Consider the following 7,414-nt stretch of genomic DNA (forward strand, 5'->3'; position numbering starts at 1 on the left):
GACTGTTAGTATCTTTGGTAATGGTGTTTATTCAAATTTTAGGATTTTTTTTAAATTTATTTTTATAGACTTATTTGAATTTCATTATATTTCCACTATTCTATGTAAGTTATGCTTATGATAGAATGCTATGGGGTCCTCCTGGGCCTATATTGTTCGAAATGCCCAGTGCGGCTAGGGCCTTGGATCGGGTCATAAAAAGCCTGGTATCAAAGAATGGTTTAAGGTCCCAAGGTCATGTCAAGTAGATTCATTTTTATGGGTGTATAGAGAGCTACATTTATAAGACGGAGGCTATGAGGTATTTAGGAATGTTGCCCTTTCTGTGTAGTTGCAATGAATTCTTCTAACTCCTAACTTTCCGAAGTTTTAGATCATGCCTCCACAAAGATCTAATGGTTAGAGAAATCTAGCTGGAAACTCCATCCATACAGGGCAAATAATTAGGAGGTCTGCCCTATCCATGGGATAAAGATCTAGTATAGAGCTCGCAAACCAATTTAATTGCTCCCCCTAAGTCCCACCTACCCAACGAGTACTCCACGGGCTCCTAGGGCTGATAACAACCATACTCAGTCTCAATAGAGAGAGGTATCGAATATTTATTTCCTCAGTCCATTCACATGCTTGCTCGGCTTGTAGCATCATAGTTCCATCAGTCTAGTAATATTGGTTCTTGCACTTGATCATCCAAATTCACTTGGGTTGGTCAGTTGAAATTCTCAAAGTTGAGATTAAAGAATAAGTAAAATGTTAGAGATTGCATTCATGAGGCTAAGCCCACCAAATTTTATGGGGTTCCATGGTTTAGGAGGATCCTTAAGAGTTCGTAGATAAGATGGAAAAAATAATTATAGTTATTATTTCCTTCGCCCAGCTGCTAAGGGGATACTTCTGGTACAGGTGAAGGTCACAATTGTCTGTATGCCTTATCTACTTGCCTGGACTCAAATACCTCACCAAATGTTGTTATAGGTACGTTACAAACTTTCTTACATGATGGTTATATTTTATTTGGTCCCGGATCTACTCTGTCTTAGTAGTGAGTTTTGGCTTTGATCCAAAAAATATTTCTAAACCCTTCTTGGTTTCTACCCCTGTTGGTGATTTGCTTTTGCTAGAAGAGTTTATAAAAATTTCGTGATGTCCATTTTCGAATGATATTCTATGGTAGACCTAGTAGATCTTGACACGGTTGATTTTGATGCAATTCTAGGGATGGATTGGCTACAGTTTTTCTATGTTGCCTTAGATTATACATCTAGATAAGTCACTTTCCATTTTCCTAATGAGTCAGTCATAGAATGGGAAGGATATTTTTTAGCACCTAAGGGGTTCATATCTTACCTTAGATCCCGTAAGCGATATCCAATGATTGTTTGCATTATATAGTCAGGTTCAAATATTCTACCATCGAGAGTTCCTCTCTTTAGTCGGTACATATAATTAATGAGTTTCTCAAAGTCTTTTATTATGACCTCCCTAGGATTCCCCTAGATAGGGAGATAGACTTGGAAATTGACATGTTACCTGAAACTTAGCGCATTTCCATTTTCTTGTATAGGATGGCTCCACTAGAGCTAAAGGAACTGGAAAAGTAGTTGAAAGACCTCTTTGATAAGGTTTCATCCGTCCTAGTGTCTCTTCCTGGGGTTCTCTTGTACTCTTCGTGTGAAAGAAAGATGGTTTCCTTTGTATTTACATAGATTACTGTCAATTGAATAAGATCACAGTGTAGAATAAGTATTCTCTTTCTAAAATTGATGATCTCTTTGACCAACTTCAAGGTGCTAGGAGTTTCTCTAAAGTAGACCTTTGTTTACATTATTATCAATTGAAAGTTAGGGAGGCTAGCATTCCCAAAATTTCATTTTGAACCCGATATGGTCGTTATAAATTTTTGGTTATGTCCTTTGAATTGACTAAAGCACCTATAGATTTCATGGATCTTATGAATAGGGTGTTCAAACAATTCTTAGACCTATTCATCATAGTTTTCATTGATGATCAGGTATGCTCCAAAAGTGAGGAGGATCATGCCAATCACCTCCGAATCATACTTCAAACTCTCAAGGACCAAGAGTTGTGTGCCACATTTTCCAAGTGTGAATTTTGGCTTAATTCTGTAACTTTTCTGGGGCATATTATTTCTAGTAAGGGGATTAAGTTTGATCCACAACAGATTAAGCCAGTGAAGAAATGGCCTAGACAAATGATGCCAACTGACATCAAGAGCTTCTTGGGTCTAGTAGGTTACTATTAGAGATTTGTTGAAAAATTTTTGTCTATAGTTGCTCCACTTACCAGGTTGACTCCGAAGAATGTAAAATTCTTATGGTCCAAGACTTGTCAAAGTTGTTTTGAGAGGTTAAAAAGAAAAGTTTACTATAACTATTTTGACACTTATCAATGAAAGGGTTCATTGTCTATTATGATACGTCCATAGTGTTAGCTTATGCTTCTGGGAAACTGAAGGTTCATGAGAAAAACTACCCCACTCATGATCTAGAATTGGCAGTTATGGTATTTTCACTGATCATTTGGCATAACTACCTATATGGGGAGCATGTCAACATTTTCACTGATCATAAGAGGTTGCAGTATGCATTCACACAGAAAGAGCTTAATCTTAGGAAAAGACGGTGGCATGAGTTGTTAAAGGATTATGATATGAGCCTATACTATCATCCAGGTAAAGCTAATGTTGTTGTTAATGCTTTTAGTAGGTTGTCAATGTGCATTCTTTCTTAAGTTGAGAAGGAAAATAGGCACCTAGTAATGGATATTCGTCGACTTTCTAATTTTAAGGTCCAACTCTTAGAATCCAAGATAGAGAAGTGATAGTTTATGAGGTGGCTAAGTATCCTTGTTTGCCAAAGTTAAGGAGAAGCAAGCTAATGACCCCATATTGATGCAAATTAGGAATAATATTGGCCAACAAAAGGTTTTGGCTTTTGAAATCAAAGAAGATGGTATATTGCAGTATCAAGGAAAGCTATGTGTTTCAGATATTAATAGTCTACGAGAGATAATAATGGCGGAGGCCCATATCTCCAGGTATGTCATTTATCCCTATTCCACTAAAATGTATCATCACCTAAATGAGATGTATTGGTGAAATAACATGAAGAGAGATGTCGTTAATTTTTTATTGCTAAATATTTAAATTGCCAGCAAGTTAAAGTTGAGCACTTGAGACTGGATGGTACCTCCCAAGTTATATATCTACTCATGTGGATGTGGGAAATGATTAACATGGATTTTGTTACCGATTTTCCGTGATCTCAAAACTAGTATAATTCCATTTGGGTCATTGTTGATAGAAGGACCAAGGTCGACCACTTTTTGCCTGTGAGGACTAATTACTTGGGAAAGGATTATGACAAATTATACATTTAAGAGATAATTTAATTGCATGAAGGCCTGGTGTATATTATATCCAACTAAGGAACACGATTTTCTTCTCAGTTTGGCAATCTTTTCAAAAAGGGTTGGACACTTAGGTTAACCTTAGCACCACTTTCAACCCTTAAATAGATGGGCAAGCAAAGCATGCCATTCATACGATAGAAGATATGCTAAGGTCCTGGGGTTGACTTTAAAGGTAGTTGGATAGATCATTTTCCACTTGTCGAGTTTGACCATAACAACAATTATTATTCTAGCATCCAAATATCTCCTTTTGAAGCTCTTATTGGTAGAAGGTCTAGGTCACTTATTAGTTGGTATGAGGTGGTTGAAACTCGATTGTATGAACTTGATCTTGTACATCAAGCAATGGAAAAAGTGAAGATTATTAGAGAGAGGCTTAAGACCGCCTAAAGTTGCCCCAAGTACTATGCCAATATGGACAAAGAGAGTTAGAGTTTGAGGTTAATGATTGGGTATTTCTAAAAGTCTCACCTATGAAAGGATTTATGAGGTTTGGGTAGAAGGGAAAGCTCAGTCCTCATTACATAGGTCCTTATCAGATTAAAAAGAGGATTAGTAGTATTATGTGTGAGTTAGATTTGCTCGCAGACTTGGCTTCAGTCCATCCCATCTTTCATATGTATATGCTTAGTAATTATGTTAGGGATAAGTCTTTAGTCATTCCTATATAGGATTTTGGAGAGAAAGACTCATTATCATATCAAGAGATGCCCATAGCAATTTTCAATAGGCAGGTTTAAAAGTTGAGAAGGAAGAAGATAGCTTCGATCAAAGTATTATGGAGAAATCAAAAGGTGGAAGAAGCTACTTAGGAATCGATATGTGATATGTGTGTTAGATATCCGTCATTATTCAAATCTTCAAGCGAAGCCATGGAAGGTACTAATCTTAATCTTAATCTTACTCTAATTTCATAATGAATTTCCATAAGATTAACTTATCCTAATCATTCGGGGAAAAATGATTATAAAAGGAGAATAATGTAATGGCCTGAGTGTTTTGACATGTAAATAGAGATAAAAGAGAGCCCACATGACCTTATATTGAGTATAAACCACTTTGGGATGGTTTCGAAAGTGTTGGGGCAATTTTAGATGAGACAAAAGCCATACGTCAAAAAAGATACCCTGCACGCTAGCCCTGCATAGCATGGGCCATCTTGGGAGGCCATTGAATTACCCACATGGAGGGACCCTTGCTGCGATGGGGATAGCTCACGATAGGGTTCACGACACAAGCATGTTGTCCTCCAATAGGGGTCATATCGCGAGGCTGCATCCTCACATTAGGGGCCTATCATGACCTAAACCAGGGCTTGATCATGACGGATATCTATGTCCAAGGAGGACCTAAGACCACCCCTTTTTCCTAGTCAAATAGAACACAATATACATATAGCAATAGAATTCCAAATATAAAACAAGATAGATAAGTATAACTTGAAAGAAGTCTAAGAATCCGATAACCAACCGCAAGTCCACAGTAATCGAAAAAGCCTCTAAATCATAACTAAATCAATTTAAGTTGGGACATGGCCTCGGCAAATAGCCAAAACTAAACCAAAGAGAAGTATATGACATAAGGAGGTTGAATCATGAATTAACGCCTTGTAAAGTATAGAAGCTCACCACTTCAATTTGACTCACGAGCTATCTCACGATCACCTAGTCACTGCATAGGATAAGTAGAAGTATTTTTGGTTCCTGCATCACAAGGGGATACAACATCTGGTGATGGTTAGTGGGATAGCACTAGCTGTAACTCAAGGAATAGGAATAAAATAATGCCAAGAAAAACCACAATAAAATTCACATGCACACAATGTACATACATAATATATATCATGTCGGGATAGGGAACAACGCTTAGAATGAAAGTAAAACATTATATTGGACTTCGTAGCTTAATCGGCATAGTAGTACCCACGGGTTATGCGGGCATAGTTCTCACCCCCTAGTCGGGACCTAGTATGTGTAACCACAAAAACTGGAGAATAATCATAATATCTATGTACGGGGGCCTCGAACCTCCCAATCATATACTAAAGGTGACTTAAGCACCCCGATCATGAAACATGAGGGATTTGAACCTCCCTATCATATAATATGGGGAAGTCAAACCACCTAATCCTTTAGACCCCTACATCGGCAAATGCGGTTTCTAGTATTAATCCCTTCGGGACCTCCACCTTTATGGCCTTGCTACACAATCCCCTTTTTAAGCCCAATTAAAGCATTTAGGACATAAACCATTCAAGTAGTCATTCATTACAATGTCGTAAAGTGGTATCGTCATACCGACTATATCTTGAAAGCGCATGTCATTTAGCCAAATCCAACCATCACAAAAGGAAATCTAACCCAATCAGCCAATGGGACTCCAAAATTCCATGTAGGAACTAAACTATTAGCCAATATGACTCTAATCTAGTTAGCCAATAGGAATCCGATGTTCCAAGTAGGAACTAACTCATCTAGTCAAAGGGACTCTAACCCAGTCAACCAATAGGACTCCAAAGTTTTCAAGTTAAAACCAATTTTACATTTCAATAACCTTTTATGTAATGCAAGGTTTCAAAAATAGTCCAACATGCATATTCTCATGTTCAAAGAAAGTTTCAAAAGGTTAGGTTGATGTTATACCAATTGCCATATCAAAATCATTAGATTGGGGGAATCCACGGCCCTCTATTCTAATTAACCATCCCTATGCACCCCAATTAGTTCAAAACTACCAAATCCATAGGAAAAGCAATTTGATCAAATATGTTCAAGAGCTCTCAACGCACATTCATAATCTATAATTAAATCATATGAATCATAATATAAATAAATGCTTTTAACAAAATAAGCTTTTGGGGAAGAGGTACATACCTTAGATACACAAGAATCTGGAAGCAATTTGGAACTTGGAACCCAAAATATGAACATATGATTAATCCTTAAACTTTTCTTGGGTTTGTTTTCGAGTAGAATTAGGGATTATTAATTGCATAAAACTTAAAGAAATAGGCTATATAATGCCTAAGGATTTTACATAGGTGAAAAGGCCCCAATACCCCTCAGCCTAAGTAAATTAAACAAAATTATATAAATTTTACATAGGGGTATGGCACAGACCTTATCGCGAAGGCTAACCTCCGTACCACAGATCTTATCGCAGAGGCTAACCTCCATGCCACAGACCTTAAAATAGAGATTATCCTTCATATCATAAACCATATCATAGAGATTATCCTTTGTGACACGGGGATATCGTAGAGGCATACTACCTCAAAACTCAAAAATTATCCCAAACCCCTTTTGAAAATTCCAAAACTCTATCGGGAATCTCTTTTAACATATCTAAACACAATTTAGGTCAAAATTGATGTTTTAAACATGGGAAGTCCAAAAATAATATGCCTAAAGTTTTGAGAGTGTTACATTACCCCCTCCCCTATATGCAAACAAAAATAAGATGTCTGCAAATATTAGGCACCTACTGTGTGGAATCATATCTGCAGCTAAGTAGGCTTATCACAAAGACAGTGGCCTTTACCTCATATTCCCATATTCCTAGATGAATAGAGAGACCTAAATATGGGAGAAAATTATCTACCATTTCCTGATTCAGGGAAAGCATATGATGGATGTGATGCATGTAGGGTATGCCTTATTTATGCTTTGATGTGTGATGATATATATCAATATAGGTGTGGTGAACCTTTCTTCTATAAAGAAGATACGCTACCATCAGGGGCACAGATATGGCTTTAGTGTTTTGGTGACTAGATTTCTAAGGAATCATAGAGTAGAGAAGGAGGAACTTCATTATAGGGCAGTGGTGGATACTTGCTTTGTGGAAGTGTTGAAGACTAAGGGACTAGATAGTACCCATGGGCCAGTGCTGACTATGCCCAACCGTTATGATCAAAATGATGAGATTACAACCCACATGTATGGGCTCCAGATTCTCTAGTTATGGGTCGGGAGTCAACCAT

This window comes from Capsicum annuum, chromosome 10 (assembly GCF_002878395.1).
Source record: "Capsicum annuum cultivar UCD-10X-F1 chromosome 10, UCD10Xv1.1, whole genome shotgun sequence".
NCBI classification, from domain to species: Eukaryota; Viridiplantae; Streptophyta; class Magnoliopsida; order Solanales; family Solanaceae; genus Capsicum; species Capsicum annuum.